Source organism: Octopus sinensis, linkage group LG1, assembly GCF_006345805.1.
Source record: "Octopus sinensis linkage group LG1, ASM634580v1, whole genome shotgun sequence".
Taxonomy (NCBI): domain Eukaryota; kingdom Metazoa; phylum Mollusca; class Cephalopoda; order Octopoda; family Octopodidae; genus Octopus; species Octopus sinensis.
Genome location: NC_042997.1, coordinates 56,079,488 through 56,103,296, shown reverse-complemented (window position 1 = coordinate 56,103,296; position 23,809 = coordinate 56,079,488). Strand labels below are relative to the sequence as shown.

General features: G+C 34.0%; 1 protein-coding gene across 1 annotated transcript in view; it reads right to left on the bottom strand.

Moving 5' to 3' along the window:
* Nucleotides 1–23,373, bottom strand: part of LOC115212031 (zinc finger protein 423-like) — a 154,443-nt gene extending 131,070 nt beyond the window's left edge. The window contains exon 1 of the mRNA XM_029780835.2: nt 23,310–23,373. The gene's annotated coding sequence lies outside the window, so the exon portion shown is untranslated. The remainder of the gene's footprint in view (nt 1–23,309) is intronic.
* Between the last annotated feature and the right edge of the window lie 436 nt (nt 23,374–23,809).

The window sequence follows — 23,809 nt, the reverse complement described above, 5'->3', positions numbered from 1 at the left end:
TGAGTACATATTTATAATCCCTTAGTTGCTTAAACAGAAGTGACATAGAATACAGCCATTATCAGAAAAGGCAAAGCTGTTAATGAAAAATGTAATTTATCCCCTTTTTCCAGAATTCTTGAAACATATTTTGTTAGCAAGTTTCAAATCGCTGCCTGTTTTACATATACTTTAACCCTTTCGTTACTGTATTTATTTTAAGATGCTCTGTGTTTCTTTCAATTACTTTAAACATAACAAAGAATTTAGTAAAGTAACTTAGTTATCATTCAGCTAGTGTTAGGAACATAAATTGTGACTAAGGTTTGGTGGAAGATTTTAATTCAAAACTTGTGAAAACAAGACATTTGTACTCAGAGCCTGAACCAGTTTCAGCTGGGTTGGTAACAAAAGGGTTAAATCCAGAATTTATCTATACATTTTGTGCTTCCATGGGCTCTACTATTTTGATAACAATATTGAATGATGCAAGTGATAATGTGTAATTTTCACAGAATATTCAAAAGAAATGTTTATCAAAAATGTAAATCTTATCTTTTAAAGTATTATTAAATTCTATGTAAAACAAAGCAGCAGCAGGAGAGTAAAACTGTAAGATTTTAACACAGTTTAGCACAAGTGAGCAAACAGTTTACATTGTTATTTTACTGCTGGCATTTTGTTCTCAATTCATATGCAATAGCAGCCTGTATTAACGCCCCCATGTGAAATCACAATCCAGCACTGCCACAAGAGATTTATTGTAAGAATCTGGTTTCCAGTAGAATATAGATGATGGTAACAGGTTTTCTGCAGTAGATTAATCAGATTTTTACATATTTCTTAATGACATTTCACTCTGACAACTTATGAATTCAAAAGTAGAAGATCTGGTTTATATAGAAGCACTGGTGCATTTTCTAGTCCAATTTGCCATAGCTGAGTCATTGCAGATAGCAAAATTGCTCTGATGATGAGCTAAACTGCTGCTTTGGCAGCAAAGGGAATTCAAAGATTTCATAAATTTTTACAACTACATACTCCCAACAATCAGTATACAATTCTAGCAATTGATACATCTGTTTATTCATGAATATTCAAGCATCTCTGTATTTTATTTCTATCTTTATTGACTCAAATATCTCAATGTGTCAGATGTATTCAGTAAACCAGTTTTCGTTTCTGCTATGGAAAAAAAAATCTATGATTATTATGGAGATATCTAAACCAATAAAAATATTTTTTCTTCTTTAAATCAGTTCTGTTGGAGATGAGTTGCCAAAGACAAAATATCTAAGGTATCTTAAAAAAAGTATTCCAGCCAAAATCATTATATGATAAATAGTTACATTACATATATATAAGCCTTTTCTCTTAGACACATATTTGCAAACCTCAGTCTTTGCACTGTACGAAAGTTACTGTATGCTAAAAATATTATTTATTCCCCCGCCCTCTCTCTCTATTTATATAGATATGAATATGTATGTGTGAACATAATGTCTTCATTAGTACAAAAATATCAAATAGGCAAATATGTAATATAATATATGTACAATAACAGATACCCCATAGTTTAAACTTTCATATATTTTTTCATTTGCTCATTTAATGTTCATTTTTCCATGATATCATAGCCTGGACAAGGACTTTATTTGCGGCAGGGTTTTACAGTCAGATACACTTCTTGTTTCCAACTCTTGCCTGTTTTTGAAGTAAGGAAATCTTTTTTTTTTATTCCAGAGATCTTTGATAGCACAGTGTGACCAGTCACATCAACATGTAATGTAAAATCACCATCATTTCACTCAAACAGTAACAAGCATAGAATAGCAACACACACACAAACATGCACTCGTACACATACACACATACATACATAGAGAAGCTTATCAAATTCATTCATGAAGTAATTTGTCAACCCAGGTCTATAGCAGAAAACACTCAATACACTTCCCTTTGGGGTTAAATGAGACCACATGGATGTGAAGTGAAGTTCTTAACAATACCACCATGGCTGCACCTATTTCTCTCTCTCTCTCACTCATATATATATATATATATATATATATATACACACACACAAGTAAGCACATAAATGCAAAACTAGATGGAAAAAATAGTACTTGAATATCTAAGGTAAAGTAATATGCTTTTATTAAAGTTGCAAAATGTTCACAAAGCTGTTACTCAGTTTCACATTCCCGTTCATTGGACAGTTGTGACGAATGGAAACATGAAACTCTGAGAAGAGTTTTGTGAAGATTTTGCAGCATTAATAAAAGTGTATACATATCAGGTCATTTAGAACGAAATGTCTGATTTTCTTATGCAGTTGTTAACTCTAATGTTTTATCCTGACAATTCCTTGTTTTACAACATTGAAGAGTTACATTATCACTTTTCAAAATGCAATTCATGGAGTCTGATTATATTGTGAGTTTTCTCTTGTAAATTAATTTTTGTGAACCCATGGATAGATAAAAAATTTGTGTTGTTTATGAATATGAGTACTGTTGTGGAACCAATGCATTACAGACAGCTTAAAACATCAATGAGGTGTTTGGTGAAGATGTGGCAAATGAGCGCACTATACATTGGTGGTTTGAGAAGTTCCAGTTTAGTGACTTTATTCTTGAAAATCAGCCCCGTGGTAGACCAAGGTGGATAATGAAAAGCTGAAAACTGTACTGGAAGCAGATACATCTCAACTACACATGAGTTAGCAGCAAGGTTTTATGTTTCAATTCCAACTGTATTGGACCATCTGAAGCAAATAGGCAAGATAAAGAAACTGGACAAGTGGGCACCACGCGACCTGAAGGTGCATCAAATGTCATGTCATCTTGAAACTTGCTGTTCATTCCTGTCATAGCATAAAAGCAAACCATTTTTGCATTGTATTGCTACATGTGATGGAAAATGAATTCTTTTCAATAATAGCAAGTGTTCTGCATGGTGGTTGGATACAGACAATGTGCCAAAACATAATCCAAAGAAGAATATTCACCAAAAAAAGTTAATGGTGTTTGTTTGGTTATCCAGTGCTGGTGTTATCCACTACAGCTTCATGAAACCTGGTAAGTCAATTACAGCAGATCTATACATCAACCAATTAGATAAAATGATGAGTGAATTTGCAATTAAACAACCAAAACTGGTTAATAGAGACAGGTCAATTTTTTTGCAAGACAATGCTCAACCTCACATTGCACAAAGAATGCTACTCAAGTTGCAGGAACTGAACTTGGAAGTACTGTCATTCACCATATCATAATAAAATGTATGTATTGCACTCTGTAATGTGGTTGGCATCAGAAAGGGCATCCTGCTATAGGAACTATACTAAAAGGAAAGCTAAAAATCGTATATGAAGAAATATCTCTTTTATATCAATAAAATCATTAATATTTGCATAGCATCCATCTGTATTCGATTACTAATGTTTGATTCTGGACACATAGGGTTAAGAGACAGTAGTTGAGTTCTCTCAAATTTTCAGCTAGTCTTGTTAGATTCTAAAGGTTATAAAGGTTATAAAATATTGTGGTAAATGTTGGTATGTACTAACACCTATAACATTCTCTCTCTCAACTGCTGATGAAGGCATGGTGTGTTTATGTAATTCATAATTTTATATACAAATTTCTGTTAGAAATATGGACCCATAACAAGAGAAAGGCTACACACACACACACACACACATACATCACACACAGAAAATTATTTTAATGTAATGTATCTTGTTTTTTCTTTTGCACGTTTCATTTTGATCAAGCTATTTCTAAATATTTATACAGATACAGAAGTGGCTGTGTGGTAAGTAGCTTGCTTACCAACTGCATGGCTCTGGGGTCAGTCCCACTGCATGGCACCTTGGGCAAGTGTCTTCTACTATAGCCTTGGGCTGAACAAAGCCTTGTGAGTGGATTTAGTAAATGGAAACTGAAAAGAAGCCCGTATATATATATATGTGTGTGTGTGTGTGTCTGTGTTTGTCCCCCCACCATCGCTTGACAATCAATGTTGGTGTGTTTATGTTCCCATAACTTAGCAGTTTGGCGAAAAAGGAACTGATAGAATAAGTACTAGGCTTACAAAGAATAAGTCCTGGGGTCGATTTGTTCAACTAAAGGCAGTACTCCAGCATGGCCACAGTCAAATGACTGAAACAAATAAAAGAATATATTTTTCACCTAAAATTTGAAATTTTTTACTCTTTTTGATTCAGCTAGCCAAACTCCATGTTTGGAATTTCTTTAATTCTTCAACAAATTCAATTATGAGAAAGGCATTATTGGCATGCACATGGTTCTCTAGATAGCCAAGCTTAAATTCCTGTATTATGGTCCAGATACCTAATAATAATGGTTTTAAATTTCAAGGGTCAGTATTATTTCAAGGGGAAGAGTTTAGTCAATTATATTGACCACAGTGCTCAATTGGTATTTATTCTATCAACCTTGAAAGGACAAAAGCAAAGTTGACATTAGCTGAACTTGAACCTGTGTTTCAACTGATCCCAGTACTTAACTTACACTTTACTTTATTGATCTCTAAAAATTAACAGGCAAAATTGACATTGGTAAGATTTGAACTTGGAAAATAAATAGCTAGAAGAAATGCTACAAACTATTTTGTCTGACATGCTAAAGATTCTACGAGTTTGTTGCCTTAGGCTTAATAGACCAGATATCATTGTGAGAGACCATCAAGAAAAAAATGTCTTCTAATTGATATATCAATCCCAACAGATGATAATATATCTGTAAAAGAAATGGAGAAACTCAAAGTTCAAAGATCTGTAAATAGAGATAACCTAAATGTAGAGCCTAAAAGCAGAAACAATCCCTATGATAGTAGGTGCATTAAGGATGATTAAAAAGCATACAGACAAATGCATGACCAAAACACCAGGTCTTATGAACGTATATAATATACATAGAATGGCCCTACTAGGTACCACGCACATCCTACATAAAGCATTTTCAATACAACGAAAATAACAACATTAAAACAAAGCACAGCACATACCCAAGGCACAAGGAACTGTGCTCAGTAGTGCAGTGAAAGACTACTATAAAAATAATGATAATGGTCTCAAATTTTGGCACAAGGCCAACAAGTTCTGGGGAAGGAGTATGTCAAATACATTGATTACAGTGCTCAACTGGTACTTTCTTTCTGGACCCCAGAAGGATGAAAGGCTGCTAAGCATTTTTCCTGGTTTGGGAACATTTCAGAAAGAATCGTAGCATTTCTTCCAACTTTATATTCTGAGATCAAATTTCAGTACTAATAGTAATAATAATACATTTATCATTTCTCCTTACTACACCATTAGAACCATACAAGAGATTTATCAATTTCTGTTGTATCCACTGACACAAAACAGAAATGTGTGTGTGTATATATATATATATAAACACACAAAGTGCTGTGAATAAATTGTCATCTAAATTATGCAAAAATGAAAATAACACTGACATCTCATTTTACCAAAATTACATAAAAATACCATGAAATACTAAAGAGTAAATTTATTCAATAAAATCACCATTGGCTTCAACCACAACCTCCAGACGACTTCGGAATCTTCTGCAACTCTTCTGGATGGTCTCCTTGGTGAATACTGCCATAATCCTTGCCTTTAGCTCATCTATGGTCTCACAAAGAGTTTTGTTGGTCTCTCACTCAACTGCGTCCCACTCATAATAATCAAGCAGAGTTGCAGTCTGGGGAGTTAGGTGGCCAGATGTTAGAAGTTGGCGTGGTTGCAGAAATTGTTCAACAGTCACGACTGGGTTCTCCTGCTTGTGCGGCATGGTGCAGAGTCCTGTTGTCAGACATAGAGTCTTCCAACAGCCACTCTCTCGACCCAGGGCAGTACTATCTCCTCCAGGCACTCGATGTAGGCCTCCGTGTTGAGTTGGAGGTCATGTGGGAAGATGAACAGAGGCATAAAGTTGCCATCACTTGTGATCACTCCAAACACCATGATGTTGACATGATATTTGATTTTTATCACTCTTGGTACATGTTTTGGGGACACACCAAGCCAACAGTTATTCTGTATGTTCACCATTTGATCCTGGCAGAAATTTTTTCTTATCTGAGAACAACCAAAGCATAGTTGGTTGGAGAGGATGCTTGAGTTTGTTCAAAAGTTTTGTAACAGTCTTTCCTGTTGTCATTGATGGCTTGGGATACAAATTGGCCCTTTCTCATCTTGTATAAGGACTATCGAATGTCTTCATGCACCACCTACCTGATAAGAAATTCAGACGCTCCCATATCTCTGGTTGGTGATGGACCTGACTGACTTGGAAGGATCGTTGTCAATCATAGTCTGGATCTCACCAACACATTCAGGATTTGGAAAGTGGAAACTGAAAGAAGCCTGTCATATATGTGTGTGTGTGTGTGTGAGTGCACATGCATGTGTGTCAGTTCCTCACCACTGTTTGACAAAACACATGTATACACATATATTTGTATATACATGTATACACACACACATGTACATATGTATATGGTAGACGGAAACTGAAAGAAGCCTGTCGTATATATGTATATATATATATATGTGTTTGTGTGTCTGTGTTTGTCCCCCTAGCATTGCCTAACAACCGATGCTGGTGTGTTTACGTCCCCGTCACTTAGCGGTTCGGCAAAAGAGACCGATAGAATAAGTACTGGGCTTACAAAGAATAAGTTCTGGGGTCGATTTGCTCGACTAAAGGTGGTGCTCCAGCATGGCCGCAGTCAAATGACTGAAACAACTAAAAGAGTAAAAAGAGTATGTGTATATATACATATACATATGTATATATACATATACATATGTATATATACATATGTATATGTATATATACATATATATATGTATATATACATATACATATGTATATATACATATATATGTGTATATATACATATACATATGTATATATACATATATATATGTATATATACATATACATATGTATATATACACATATATATGTATATATACATATGTATATGTGTGTGTGTGTATACATGTATATACATATATATGTATATACATGTTAACTCCATTTTTTTATTCATATATATATATATATATATATATAATATATATATATATATATATATATAAATAAATTTTGTATATTTGGAATTCCAGACAAAGTGCATTGTTTTGTTTTTTTAAATTATATTTTTGTATCTTCGCTGAAATAATTTTGGCCTCTATTGGTTCCTGATAGCACTGGTATAATTCAAAGTTTTCACATTGCAAAACAGATTTCAAGCAGTAATATTTATTACTTCTGTATTGACTACTTAGTCTCCTGGTTGAAATTCTTACTTTTATCTGATTAGATATGAGAATCTCAAAGATTACGCCTACCTTTAAAACATTTCTTTTTCCTCTGTAGCTGATGTTCCCACTAGAATTTCATTGTATTTCAAAAGTTCCACAAAAGCTCCCAGTGGACAAGCTTTCTCACATTATTTTGTTGTTTTTTATAAGGTTGAAGTTTATTATTTCTTCTTATTTACTTGGAATATCATACATTGCTGCAAGTGTTTTATTACACTCTCCTCTTACCACATATATCATTACTGTGTGTGTGTGTGTGTGTGTGTGTGTATGTGTGTACGCATGCGCATGCGTGCACACACACATATATACACACATAATTTACTAGGTTTTGCTTTTGATGATTTTTTTATTGCCCAACTTCTAATTTGTTCTTGAACTTATTATTTATATTATTATTGGTTGATTGGCAAAATTATTAAAATAACAACTAAAACATTTTGTTCTGGCTTCTTACATTCTGGTTTCAAATCCAACCAAGGTCAACTTTGCCTTTCATCCCTCCATTATCAATGAAATAAAGTAACAGTCAAGTATTGGGGTCAATAGTATTGACTAACCCCTTCCCATGAAACTGCTGACCTTGTGTTTAAAATAAAAGCAATTGATATTATTATTATTATTATTATTATTATTGTTGTTGTTGTTGGTGGTGAGCTGGCAGAATTGTTAGCATGCCAGGAGAAATACTTAGCATTATTTCATCTGTCTTTACATTCTGAGTTCAAATTCCACCAAGGTCAACTTTGTCTTTCATCCTTTTGGGGTCGATGAAGTAAGTACTAGTCAAGTGCGGGGGGAGGGGGGGTCAATATAATCACCTAGTCCCCTAGCTTTGTGCCTATAGCAGAAAGGATTGTTATTATTATTGGTAGGGCTCTTTATATCCTAACTTCAAAGCTCATTTAAGTCTATGGGGTCAATAAAATAAAGCACCATTTAAATACAAGGATTGCTATTAGCTACAGCACTTCTTCCACCTCAAAATTACTGGCCTTGTGCCTAAATTAGGAACATTCAAGGCACTGAATTGTCACAATTATTAGAGTGTTGGGAAAAAATGTCTTGTAGTATTTGATCTGGCTGTTGTGCTGAAATTAAAAACAAAATTCCTAGCTGTATGCCTAAATTAGAAACAGTATAATAGTTATTATTCCCTTTATTATTATAATGATGTTCAGTGAGAGTTCCTACTTAAATTTGTTTTTGAATGCTGCCTCATACACCGGCCTTGTGGCAAATAAGAGAAATTACAATTATTATTATTAGGTAGAAAGTAGAATGGTAGAAACAGTGCAACACCAAACTTGCAATATGCTGTTTTGTCCTCTATTTTGTGAGTATTAGTTATACATGCATGCATGCACACAAGCATACATACATGTATGTTGATTCCGTTGACATTGTTTCTTTCTCAACATTTTTTACCTTTTGCCAATATAAGATGTGTCCTACAAAAATCAATTTGTTTTCTACTTCAGAAGTTGATTTAACAATTTCCACCTCCTTAAATCTTTTCCACATTAGCAAGCACTACTAATTATTTCAACATGCATTTTTTCTATGTGTATCTCACTACCCAAGTTCCAGCAGTGTTTGTCTTTATAGCTCAGATTTCACTGAATTATACTGTAATTAATTGCTACAGAATTATACAGCAAGCTTCGTTCCTCAACCTATTAATCTATACTGGTTAACCATATCAGCAAATAATAACTGAGCATTTTGATCTGGTGTACTTTTATTCTGTAGCACCTTCAGACAATTTGAGTGTCTTCTACTATAGTCTTGAGCAAAGTAATGCTATATGACTGGAACATGTAGATGTAAGCTTAATGGTAGTCCATTGAATGTATGCATGTACATGTGTGTATATGGTGCGTTTATATGAAAATATTTTTTCTGTGTGTTTGTCTGACACTGCGTCAAATACGGTGGTGTTATGTTTGCATGTCCTGTAAACAATGTTCTGTAGCATTGCTGCTTTAAACTTATAAAGATCACTAGAATACAATTTTCCCAATAGAAAAACAGGTCGGATTTGGTGGCAGGAAAGGCATCTAACCAGAAAATATTATAACAGTAAGTCTTTGTCCATGGAAAAAGAAGACATAAAAACAATACTAATGATTATTTTGTATGTTTTAGATATAATTTTCTTATTTTCATGCTATATTTAACATTTGGCAGCACACGATTTTGGATACACTGACCTTGTCAATATTTTTAATATCTAGCCACTCTGTCAGTTGACTTATATTCCATCTTTTATGTATTGTTACACAACTAACGGATAATACCTGACAAACTTCTCCCTAGTACTCACAGATCTTCCCCATTAATTTTCAGTTTCAGTACCACCAAGTCAACCTTTTTTATTATTTTGCTAATATGCTCTCAGCACAGCCAGCGCCAACACTAATTAAATATACTAAATAACAGAAATTGCCAACATGTTTAGACTTCATTTCATAAGTGTCTCTACTGTTCATCCTTGCTAAACATTTAACTTATGTGAAGTGTCACATATGCCAGAAATACCACTGGATATTTTGTAAACCCATTTTATGTACTGAATACACAGTACTGAAACCCTATTTACCCCTTTCAGACATAATAACAAAAGCAACTCCCCAAATGGCACTAGAATCTTGAGTTCTTTGATACTAACTTACACTAAATCTCTACCATATTGAACTCTAGATAGTCTGCCCAAGTTTGAAACTTTTGTGGAAAGTTCCATGACAGACCCTGGAAAGAGAACCAGGTTGCCAATAGATAAATGCCTTAAGAATATCAAGCCTTGAACTCCTCCATTATTACTGCAATTAATTAAGTCAGTGAGATGGCTGAATCAGCATACCAAGCAAAATGCTTTCATCCGTCTTTATGATTTCAGTTCAAATTCTGCTGAGGTCAACTTTGCCTTTCATAATTTCAGGGTTGATTTAATGGATTTATCCCCGCCCCAAAATTGCTGGCCTTGTGCCAAAATTTGAAATCATTATTACTATAATCAATAGCAGTAGTGTAAGGATAGAGCCCCGATGAAAGCACTTACCAAAACACTACATTCTTCACTGTATTTACTGTCAGTTTCTAACCTTGCAAACAGCAAATCCTTCATGTATAGCTTGTAAGCCATTCTTCTGTACCTCACAAACTATTTATCTAAAGTTGATTTTCTCAGTACCCATCTAACAATTGAGTGTGAGAAACTGTCAAAATAGTTTTCCATATCAACAGATGCAAGCAGAGTTGCTTGTACTTAGTCAAGTACTTCTCTTACCCATCCCTGGAAAAGCACACAATGCTTCAGAACCTGACAGCACAAAATGTTTAGGCTGGATGTTCTGCAAAACATTTCGAGAGAAGAATAGAAGTAGTGAAAAAAACCCCAAAAAATCTGCAAGTAAACTACGAAGTAAAATAATCCAATAAATGTACTTATCTTCATTGAACTATATAGTTTAAATAAAATTGATAACCTTAAATGTAGTATTCTATAGTAACACTTCTGTTGTTAGATTAAAAAAAAAAATAGATTCATCTTTTTTTAATTTGTTGATCAAGAGAGAAAGGACTATAAATATAACCTGCAGAGAGCCTTCTAGACAAGCAGGCTAGGAAGGTCGGGTGACATTAGTGCAAACAGTAGGAGAGTAGGGTGATATTAGTACAGTTCTTATCAAGCTGCAAGGATTCCTATAGTGAACAGTAAGTACATGGTGAGCTGAGTCCAAAATCCTAGTTTCATTTCAAAGTTGAAGCCATTTCACTTCATTTGTGTTATGAAAAGGCATGACCATTATATAGCATTTTATTTTACCCTCTTTAAAAAATCTGAAACATTGTGGTAGGCGAAAACAAATCTATATCAAGTTTCAAATATTGGAAAGTAGTGGTAGTAGTAGTAGGTAGGAATACTTGCATTTGTTGTAGTTTAAAATGTGTATTGTTCAATGTTTAAAGAAACAAGGTCAGGAAGATTCACAAACTCTATCAGAAATGAGTAAATTTGAAATGACTAATAGTGTTAGCATCAATCTACTTAAAAACAAACAACAAAAAGCAAAAGAAAAAAAAACCCAGTTCACTTTTAAGAATAGTATTTGTTTTTCAATAATTTTTACCCTTCAGTTTCTTTTCTGTATATTAATTTTCTTTTCTTACTCTCTCTTCCAATAAAATCATTAACTGCTATTATTCCATGGGGTGAATAATTCTAATTTAGAAAAACAATAATTCAGAAAAATTAAGAGGAAAACGAAACTTGCTTCATGTCAAACCAACAAAGCTCATCTGAAAATCATAAAGAAATAAACTCTAAAATCTATTTCTATGGACAGTCATACATTTCCAATACCCAGATTTATATATTTTTGTATTAAGCTATACATATCTCTCAATGTTACATTGCCTGTATGTATATCTATGCTAAGTTGCATGAATCCCTCAACGTCAAGTTATATTTACTGGCAGTCATCATATCAATAGAGACCCATAATCAATACATCATTTGATTGAGTAAAAATTAAATAATATTCCCAGAAAACAAAACGGAAAACAACAACAACAACATCAAGCTTTTCTGTTCTTTTGCTTCAGGGCCAAAAAGAGATGGAAAAGCAATGGTCATTTTGTAATTGCTGCAGCAGACAATTTATTTAGGTCTCTGAGCAGATAAAATGTTATATTGTTTGAAGTCATACAATAACCTAATAAATAAGTGAAAAGGTAGGTTAAAGGTTGTAGAAGGATTAAAATGAACCACTGCAGAGTTGTTGTAGCCATTAAAAATAAAACAACAGTTGCACCATTGTAGAGTCATCATAGACATTAAATATGAAATAACAATTTGCTTATCTAAAATGTTATTTTTCTGAATTATTAACCGAATTAAGACATCTAGTAACAACAAATGCAAACATGAAATTTTTATGCAACTGCTATGTTCTTCAGAGTTTCAATGTTAAATGATGAAATAAAATTGAGAAAGCTTTAAAAAGATGGTTAACAAATGTCTTTCTAAAATAAATCTATGTAATATCTTAAGAAAGCGTTTCACTGGGAAATATCTCAAGAAGGCATTAGACCCAGAATGCATTCTGTATATCTCATGAGTATCAAGCCTGTCCAGAACAAATTTGAAAATATTAGAAAAATATTCATAAGAAAAGGTGTCAGAAAGCACAGAAAGGCAGTTATTGGATTACTTTTAGTTAAGTAGTTTTTATCCTAATCCCCACATCGAATAAGACAGGCTGCACTTGTAAACTTTGATTTAAAGATAATCTAATTAAAATTGCAGTGTGGAATCATTAAGGAGAACACTGTAAAGTTGAAGTTTTAGTGTAAAAAAACATGCTTGTGTGAAAAATGCTTTCCATTCATGAGATATGAAATAATAATCCTTCAGTTAGCAGACTCACAACTCCTGTCAGTAACATTAAAGATAAAATTATGTTGTAAATGAAAAATACAGACAATGATCATCCTCCTCCCTACTTTCCTCACTTCTTTGATTAAGCAAATAATTAAACTGACAAATTTCAGAAATTAGATAAATGTATTTCACTGGACCACCATTTGTTAATATTTGAACTCATTTTACTTTGAATGAAAAGCTGTCAGCCATCCATATTAATTTAATTTGATAGTTAGCATAAGGAAGTTTACAATATCTACTACTACTGCTACTACTACTACTACTACCATTTACACCATTCCACTCAGTAACACTGTCACAACTAACACCACAAAGTTGAATACCAATAAATAAGTATTAACATGGCTGCTGGTGAGATAGGAAGTACAGGTAAACCTCTTCGGTCAATAATCTTGATACTTAAATAACTGAATGTTTAAAGAAAACTAAAAAGATAAAAGAAAATTTCAACAAACTGTTAAAATTCGACAAACTGTGAGAAACATAAATGGATTGGGAGGGGAGAAAAGGGAAAAAAAGAACAGAATACAGCTTCATCATTCTTGTGTTAAGGTTGGTACAAAATGATTGTGAGGATAAGATATTAGATTATTTGCTGCAGGCAATTTGTAATGTCTCTGGGTAAAACATCCATGCAGCTATGTAACTCAGTTCACTTAGCTGTTGGCAATAGATACCACTAGAACATCAGAAAAGGATATCTGCAATAGACTGGCATCATATCCAAATTCATCTCCCATCTGCATAATGTTACAAAACTTGCAGCTAAGCACTGTTTTTATAACCCCCATGTGGCATGTGGAGACATTTATCATCAGATCATTTATCTGATGCAAAGAATTGGAATTATTTTAAATATATATATGTATTTATATTTTGACATTGTTTACACTTAGATTATAAACTGTAATTTTCAGTCTCTCTCTATAAAATTTTCAACATTAAACAGTAATTTTACTAGAATAATGTTTATTTATACAATTTAGACTCAGTATCTTTTGCATTTATTTGAATATATTTTGACAGTTTAAAAAAAAATTTTTTTCAAGATTTATTCTAAGTTTAAGTAAGGATGGCTACAGCTCCTTAGCCCTTTTGATACTATTCGTGCTACTACCACCGAGATCTGCACCCACGAATGGCTCTGCACTACAAATGTTTTGTTTCCATAAGTTTTGAATTAAAATCTTCCACCAAACCGTAACTAAATTCTTTGTTATATTTAAAATTAATTGAAAGAAACACAGAGCATCTTAAAATAAATGCAGTAACAAAAGGGTTAAAGGTTTTAACAAAAATGGTGCTAGCATGTGAGAGACTAAAAACTAAAATAATCCTCATCAAAGCAAAAATAAACCATTCTACTCAATGCTTATTAGTTGTTCTAGAAACTGCCAATGATTTCTTTTGTAGGTACAATATTAATTTGAAACAAACATTAATATGTTATTGGTAATTATTTTATTGACCTTGTAAGGGATCAGAGAGAAACCAACCCTGATTAAAATGAAGCATTAAACCTAGTGTTCTCTTATCTTACCTTTTATATTTCACTAGTTTCAGTCATGGGGCTACAGCATATGAGGATACTGCCTTTGACAGGTTTAGTTGAACAAACTGGCATTAGTTCTACACTTACTCTACTGGTCTCTTTTGCCAAATCACAAAGTTATGAGGATGGAGACAAACTAATGATGGTGAGGTGGGACAAATACAAATATATACAGGGTGTGATGGGTAAATTGTTGCCATTTTATTCTTTTGATTTTGTGCACGTGCATTGTTTATTCTTGATTTTATCAACTACACAGTATAGTAGGGTCAGTTCGGTACCGTCTGTGAGAAAAGCAGCACCATGACGCAATTCACTCAGTCAGAAATTTGGAAACAACATGCTGTACTGCTTGGCATTCATGCTGGAAGCTCCAATACAAACATTTCAGAGTGTTTGGGTGTCAATCTGATGACAGTGCTGAGGATTCAGAAAGAGTTGGATGAGTTTAATGGTGATTACGAAGGTACAGCAGCTTGGAAAACTCACTCTGATTGTTCTGATAAGAAAAGAACTCCTGAATTAATTTGTTGGTGAGATCCAGGCCATGATTGACTATGGTCCCTCCAAGTCAATCAGGTCCATTGCCAGAGACATGGGAGTGTCAGGCAGGTAGTGCATGAAGACATTTGGTATTCCTCATACAAGATGAGAAAGGGCAAATTTTTATCCCAAGCCATCAAGGACAAGGGGAAAGACTGTGTTACAAAACTTTTGAACAAAATCAAGCATCCTCACATGCTTTGGTTATTCTTAGATAAGAAAAAATTTCTGCCAGGATCAGATGGTGAACACACAGAACAACTGTTGGCTTGCTGTGTCCCCAAAACATGTACTAAAACATGTACCACTTTCAGTTTTCAGTTAGGATTCTTCTTTTCAGTATGTTGTTAAAGTCTTTCAGACAAATAATAGTAATATAATTTCCTTGTAAACCATCATTTTTTGCTTTTTTAAAGTTCAAAGTTTCATCTTTTAACACATTTTGATTGCAAGATTGCAGAAAAAATATGATTTGAATCAATTGGGTGAGTTGGATAGACATGCATGACATAGGAAATTGGAAAAGGGTCATTGAACAACATCAGGCTTTGAACAAATCAAAGTGTAAGAAAATCAATGTTGCTGCTGCTGTTATTGCTTAGCTCCAAGTCAGTGTATTTGAGCAGATTATGGTCAAGGATGTCCCAGCAATCACCATCCTCTCATTTTGTATATCATAGGCCACATTACAGCCACAACTGTGTAACATTGTTTTGTCTGATTGAGTAAAATAAGTATGATTAATGGTATTCCAGCTATGACATGGATGTAATTTAAAGGAGACTTGGCAGCTATTCTTAGCAGGTCAAGTGATGACCACATACAGACTCAATACTGAACCTGAGCCTCTGATAATTATGTGTGAGACAAATGTGTATGCCTAGTGGTTGACGTTGTTTTAAACCGGGCAGTTTCACAGTTCAACTTTCCAAAATTCTTTTACAACCTTTGTTAATATTCTTTTTATTCTTTTACTTGTTTCAGTCATTTGACTGTGGTCATGCTGGAGCATTGCCCTCGACCCCAGGACTTATTCTTTGTAAGCCTAGTACTTATTCTATTGGTTTCTTTTGCTGAACTGCTAAGTTACGGGGACGTAAATACACCAACATTGGTTAAGTGATAGTGAGGGGACACACATAAAGTGCCATGCAGTGGTACTGAACCTGGAAACCTGTAGTTGGGAAGCAAGCTTCTTACCACACAGCACCTAACCATTAAACCACATTTTGGTCTATAATCTTGGATGGAGCTTACCAACCATATTGAAATGCATTCTTAAACCAAACACTGCAACATGCCAACAAATATGGTTTGTTACAGCATTTGCCAGGTCTGTTTGTCTGTCTCTCTTTCTCAGTTTATACTCTTCCTATTATGTTTGGGAAGGAAGAACACATTAGACAATGTAGTCCTTGATATACAAAAAGACTTCTTCACCTCTTTGATGCCTTTGATCATTGTTCTACAGAATTAGGACTAAACCGGGGTTTAACAACAACAGCAGCAACAAAACTTTATCACATGTTAATGACTACAACTGTGCCTTCCTACTATTTTCGACAGTCTGAACTGACGAGACTCAGCTCTCAGTCAAATATAACAAATAACTGTGTACCAATGCTGAATTATGATGATGATTAGATTCAGTATTAGGTTCTTCCTAGGTCTACTTGTTGTTATGAAGGGAATCCCAGCTGGTTTTCTTTTCTCATGCAAATATGTGAAAAATCAATAACATAAAGTGAAACATCTGAGCAGAAAGATGTCAGATTACTGGTTGTTGGGTCATAGGTTTGTATCCCACTGATGAAGCAGTACTTTGTGCTTGGTATAACCGCTATTGACCATCATCATGATGACCATTATCATTAATATTGATGAAATTTTAAAAACACAATGACATTTATTTTTAGGTAGTTATAAAGAGCAAAATAATTTCAAAAGTAGCAAGTATGTTAAAAGCAGCCATTTGTTTTAAGTAAAGGAAAAACGATGTATAAAAGAGGAAAAGAAACTGAAATGATTCATAAACTAATGAAATTATATAGAAAATATGCTTTCTTCTATACCAAAGAAAATTAAACATTTCATATATGTATGTGTGTGTGTGTGTTCTGAATTGAAGCAATATATTTTTTAAGAAGTTTACACCTCGAGGGATTTTAGATTTGCAGGAAATACAAATCCCCAGTTAAAATAAGAAAATATAAAAGAAAAAAAATTAATAACAAAGGTGGAAAAAAGAAATGCAACAGTTAAATGAATTAAATTTATTATATCCAACTTTATGATATTGTAAGAACTATAAAAAATGAAAAATAGAATATGAAGTTGAAACAGCAGAATAGTTCTGCAATATATTTGGCAAAGAACTAATGGTATAGTTCTGTATAAGACAGCAGGCATTCATACTCACTAGGGAGATAATCATGCTGTTTTATTGGCAAGAACAAGTGAAGATGATAGCTGCAAAACTCAATGTGCAAATAAATAAGTCAAGTTTTTAGCTAGTTTACAGAAACCAATGTTATCTGAATATATTCCAGTATTAATGTACAACAGGCCAGACGTAATGCAACAACTTTGATATAAGCAGTTATAAAACCAAAAACAATAACAACAAAGGTGAAATACACACATAATTGAAAAGTTTCAAAAAACAATTATTTGTACTTATAAAATGTAGCCATTGGCCCCATTCACTTATTCCAGCTCTTTTATTAGCTGTGTGTGTGTGTGTGTATGAATATATTTATAAATATCTATCTATCTATCTATCTATCTATCTATCTATCTATCTATCTATCCATCCATCCATATAGCCATGCATGTGTATATATAATATATTTATGCACAAGCATATATCTAATATAGAAGAGAAAATAGATGTGTAATTTGAACATCACATCTGCTGTTTATTGTATACCTGTGCTAACCACTACATATGTGTTGTATGTATGTATACATTTACATGACCATTGAAACAGATGAGTTCTCTGAGAGCCTTTTACTCCAAACAAACACATCTATTCTGTGCAACATGTATACCAAGTGACGAAAGTGATGTAAGCATTATAACTCAATGCATTGATTATTTGTTCTACCTAAATATTGAGTGCTTTTTAGCATTCTTTTTAGTTTCAATGTCTTTGTAACCTTACTTAAAACCATATATGCAATATACTTATTGTATACTGCTTCTATGTCAGGCACTTTCAGTGGACCAACAAAATAGCAGACTCTCTTGCACTTGATAAAAAGTGTCTAAGTTCTCTATCTCCTGAGTTCTAATTCTGCCAAAGTTGGCTTTGCCTTTCATCCTTTTGGAATTGATAAAATAAATACCAGTTGAGCACTGGGGTTGATTTAATCAATTTGTCCCCTCCCCCAAAACTGCTGGTTGTGTGCTAAGATTTGAGACCAATATATAATGGCCAAGTGGTAGATGTCATCAAAAGAATATGCTGGAAGGTGTATTTTACAAGAACAATCAGGTAATCTCACTATTTAATGTATTAACAGTTGATGCTGTCCACCACAGATTAAAGAATTCAAGAACTTTGAAGCAGATATCTGGAAATGAATATCAATACCAAAGTAAAATTTTGAAAGTATAGCAATGCTTTTCAATGTAACTTTAAAAAAAAATGAAACTAAAAGTGATGACACTAAATCATGATATTCAAATGCTGTATTGAGTTATGAACACACACACACACGTGCGTGCACAAGGAAAACAGCAAGACAAACTTAGAAAAGGCAATACAATATGGAGAATGTAACAGTTAGTGCAAACCCTGAAAGTAGCTCAGAAATCTGTTAAAGGGTTTATGTTACATACAAATATACTCTACTAGTTTTTCATCTAACGATGGCAAGTTAGTAGAGTCATTTCAATATCAAAAAGAATGCCTCGTGTTGTTTCTTCTGGCTCTCTATAAACTGAGTTCAACTTTGCCTTTCATTATTTCAGGGTCAATAAATAAAATATCAGCCCAGTATTGGGGTTGATTTTTCTCCCTCCTTTTCCCCACCTTTTTTCTTTCTGGAAGATATCAGCTATGTTTAAATTTGAACAGGGATGGTGTCTGCCAAGTTTAAATGCCTAAAACATACTGTATGTCACAATTACACTCCTGTGACTCCATCAAGAGTTGAGGGGCCCAATGAAGGAAGGATATATACTTTATCAATTTGTTTGATATCCAACTACTTTGCAATCTTCATCACCATCCTCTGATGTTCCTCTAAATGTATAGATTCACAGGAGAGTCAGAAAGAGTCATTTAAGATTGCAAAGCAGTTAGTTAAAGAGAGATGTGACGGTAATGTAATAGGGGTGAGCTACTTGAAAGATGAAGTAAAACAAATTGTCATGGATCATCATTCATCGTTTAATGTTTGCTTTCCATGCTAGCATAGGTTGGACTATTTGACTGAGGACTGGCGAACCAGATGGCTGCACCAGCCTCCAATCTTGATCTGGCAGAGTTTCTACTGCTGGATGCTCTTCATAACGCCAACCACTCTGAGAGTGTAGTTGGTGCTTTTACGTGCCACCGGCACAAGGGCTAGTCAGGCGGTACTGGCAACGACCACGTCCAAATGGTGTTTTTTTTTTTTTACGTGCCACCTGCACACGTGCCAGTAAGGCGTCGCTGGTAACAATCATGCTTGAATGGTGCTTTTTATGTGCCACCGGCATGGATGCCAATTAGCCGCTCTGGCAACGATCACACTCGGATGGTGCTCTTAGTGCTCGATGGAATTAAAGGAAGGTAGAAGAAATATATGGTGAGGTTGTTGAATGTGGAGAATGGATCTGATGGTTACATAGAAAGTAATTTAATTCTAGGACCAGCAGAGGAAATAACTGGGAAAGAAGATAAGAAAGCACTGAGAATTAAGAGTGGAAAAAGAGGGCTGACAGGAGTCACAGGCGATATTCTAAAGCAAAAAGTTGGTATATGAAGCAAATGACAGGTTTGTAGGTTGATGGAGAAAGAAGACCATATTCCAGTGGATAGGAAGTTGAGTATTCTCATTAGACTGCAGCTTGAATAGAATAACTAAGTCATTGAAGTGTAGAATAATGAAGCTATTGGAAAAAGTGGTAGAGAAGGGGATAAAGAAGAAGGTGAAGATTGATGAAGTGCAGTTTGGATTTATGACAGGAAGAAGAATGACTGATATAATTTTTATTTTATAAATGCAGGGACAAAGAGAGAGAAGTTGTTTGGGGGTTTGCCAATGCAAAGAAGGCTTTCAACTGGATTCCACATTTGATGACATGGATATTAACAGAGTTAAGAGTGGTGGAAATGGTTGTTTAGAATAGTGATGTCAATATATGACAACATACATAGTTGTAAAGATGAAGGACAGGAATAGCGATGAGTTTGCAGTGAAGGTTGAGTGCATCAGAGATAAATGTTAAGCTCCCTTATTTGTAGTTGTGATGGAGGTGCTAGCTGGACTCATTAAAGAGAGTTTATCATGGAAGTTGATGTACACAGTCAATTTGGTGCTAATTGCAAGAGAGCACAGACAGACTGAAGAAGATGAATAAGTAGAAGAAATGTATAGCAACAAAAGGTATGAAGGCATAAATTGAAAAGATGAAGGTGATGGCAAGTGAGAAAATATATGATGAGGTGGAATGAACTGAGAAGTGGCTGCATGCAATGCACAGGAAAAATGCTGGAGCAAATTCCATATGCACAATATGCACTGGGTGAGTTCTTTGAAAATGTAGTTGTTATTAACAAATGTGGAAGCTACATTTAAGTGAATGGTATGTATGGAGGGAGATGCAGATGGAGGAAATGTTAAGTTGGATGTTGTAAATGACATGAAAATGGGAGGTGTGAAAACATTTTGTTACCTAGGAGACATGGTGAATAGAAGAGATGGATCAGACTCAGTGACAATTGCTAGAGTGAGATGCACATAGAAGTTCTGGGAACTGAATGACATACTAATGAGGAAGAGAATGTCACTGAAACTGAAGGAAAAGGTGTATGCTGCATGTGTGAGAAGTGAGAGAATTTATGAGAGATAGATAATAAATATGGAGTAGCAGAGAAGGCTGGAAAGAAGGAAATGAGAATGGTATGGTGGATGAACAGTGACCCTAGGAGAGGAAGATGGGAATAGAGCCAGTGTTGTATGTTGTGGAAAGAAATGGGATGAGATGACTGGGTCACATGCTGAGGAAGGATGAATGTGACTGGGTGAGAGGAGTGATGAAAACAGATGTGATAGGAAGTAGAGGAAGACTGAAAAAGATAGGGCTAAAGGTGATGGAAGAGGAAATGAGAGCAAGGGAGTTGATGAGGGGGCATGTAGACAATAGGAGAAAATGGGGAGACAAAGGTCTTGCTAGGCTAACCTCTGCTTTATTAGGAAAGCTGTTTGTTGTTGTAGTGTGTATGTGTGTATGTATGCAGTGGGGGATAAAATACAAATACAAAGCTTAAAAAAAAAGAAAAACTTTCACCATTTTCATAAAATCTCTTCAATTTCTAGTTATTCATCACATGAGTACAAAACAAGTATATACTATACTATAATGCTGTAGTCGAAGATCAACTGTGATTATAATTTTACCCATTATTCTAAAGTTCAGACAATTAGCATTGAAGTTTACAAATACCAAACTATAACATTTTATGTAAAGCTATTTTGCAACAGTGTACGAGATGTTATTAATCTCTGTGTTCCATTCAATTTAGTAATGTGTAAACGTTTACATCTTAAAATATCATCATACCTGGAGAAACTTTCACTTTTTACAAAGTGACGGTATCTCACATTTTTGTAGAAATATAGAACATTGATATGTTTCAAGTCACAACAATAAAAAAAAAAAATACTACTCTATCTTTTTGATTTGGTCCATGAGATTGACAACCACTAAATTAAACTACGAAGAATAAAATAACTTTTGCCATAAATAAAGGATAGCAAACTGTATTCAAATATTCCAAGAATAATTATCAGGCATAGCCAAGTGCTTAAGAAGTTTATTTTGCAATTAATTTAACTATTTATTTTCAACCAAAGTTTGTGGCTTTGTGCTATTATTACTTGGGTTATATATTTAGCAGAAACAAAATAAAATGAAATATTAACAAAGATTACTTGGAAATTGTAGTTGTAATACCTGTGCCAGTGGCACGTAAAAAGCACCATCTGAATGTGGCCGATGCCAGCGCTGCCTTGACTGGCTTCCGTGCTGGTGGCATGTAAAAAGCACCAACCGATCGTGGCCATTGCCAGCCTCCCCTGGCACCTGTGCTGGTGGCACGTAAAAAGCACCCACTGAAGGGCATCCAGCTGTAGAACCACTGCCAGATCAGACTGGAGCCTGGTGCAGTCTCTGGCTTCCCAGACCCCGGTCGAACCGTCCAACCCATGCTAGCATGGAAAATGGACGTTAAATGATGATGATGATGATGACATATCCTCAAAATGTTTGTCTTCATAAGTTTATGTTTTGTATTCTTTTGTGTGACGTGACACAGACATGGCTATGGAATAAGATGTTTCAGAATCATATGGTTTCCATCTGATCCCACTATTTAACATCATGGACATGTTTCTTCTATCGTAGTCTTAGCTTAACCCAAGCCTTCTGAGTAAAATTAAATAGACAGAAGCATGTTGATCAGACTGGATCTATTTTGTGGTGGTAAACTTAATCTGTTAATTTATCAACACCTCCAAACTTTTGGGTGCCTTTAGTGAAGTCCACTCTTGTTGAAAGCATTTGGACTAGATCTCCATTTTAAGGATAAGCCAGGAATCATATTTTTTCCCTTTATTCCTACGGTCTTAAAGGCCATGTATCAGCCTCAGAGGTCATACACCAGTCTAAAAGGCCATTAGTCATATAAAAGCTTCTAAAAAACTCACAATACTTTAGTTTCCTTCATGATAGTTCTTATTAATATATCAACTATTTGACATATCATTTTTTGCCAAAGGAGAATCACCATACTTATGCAAAGCAACAAGTTTTGCTATATAATTATAATAACTAATTGATTGAATTAATTATCAAAGCTGATATTGTAATAAATAAACATAACATTTCATTTATGAAAATATAGTAAATTAAAAAAATTTTCTTCACTAAATTATATTAGTATATCTTGTATTTTTGTTCACAACATTATTCTATTATAAGATAGTGATGCTTTTGGTATTCTCCGTGTAAATCATCTTTCATTATGGTATTCTGCATAGTTATTTTACTGTATATATACTCTGGTTTCATGCATGTCATTTATGGAACTGAGTTAATAAGAATCTGTGCTTTGGTTAATATTGATTCTGTAGAGTTTGTTCAAATAAACAGAAAAAAAACTCCAAACAAACAAGACCACATACAATGAAAAATAATATTAGCTAACCTGAACTTCCAAGCAATTCAGAGTTCTGTGTTTCCTCATCGTCAATTTCCTCTCCATAAGGGTTTCCTAAAAGCAGAAACAGAAAATGTTTTACTAAGGAAAGTATATTGAAGATAATCATTCTTCAAGAACTTTAGAAATTTAATCAATTCTTCATAGTTTTGAATATATTATTCCAGCACAAACATAAATTGTATATTGTAAGTTGCATAAATTTCTTGGCAAGGGAAGGTTATGACTGGTTTTACTTCTTGCTAGTATTTCACATCATACTTCTAATATTGTTGAGTAAAATATACATGTCACAACTTCCCATTTTCACTCTACTGTTTGATTAAGTTTGTAGCCAAACTCTTTTAAGAAGTCATCTGTATAAACAGGCAGTTGATTTTTGGATGAAAAGATGTTTGATATGTTAATATTTTAATTTTTTTCTATTTAGTTCTGTCATTTTCATTTCTACAGTCATATATTAGATAGTTAATGAGAACAATTTTATA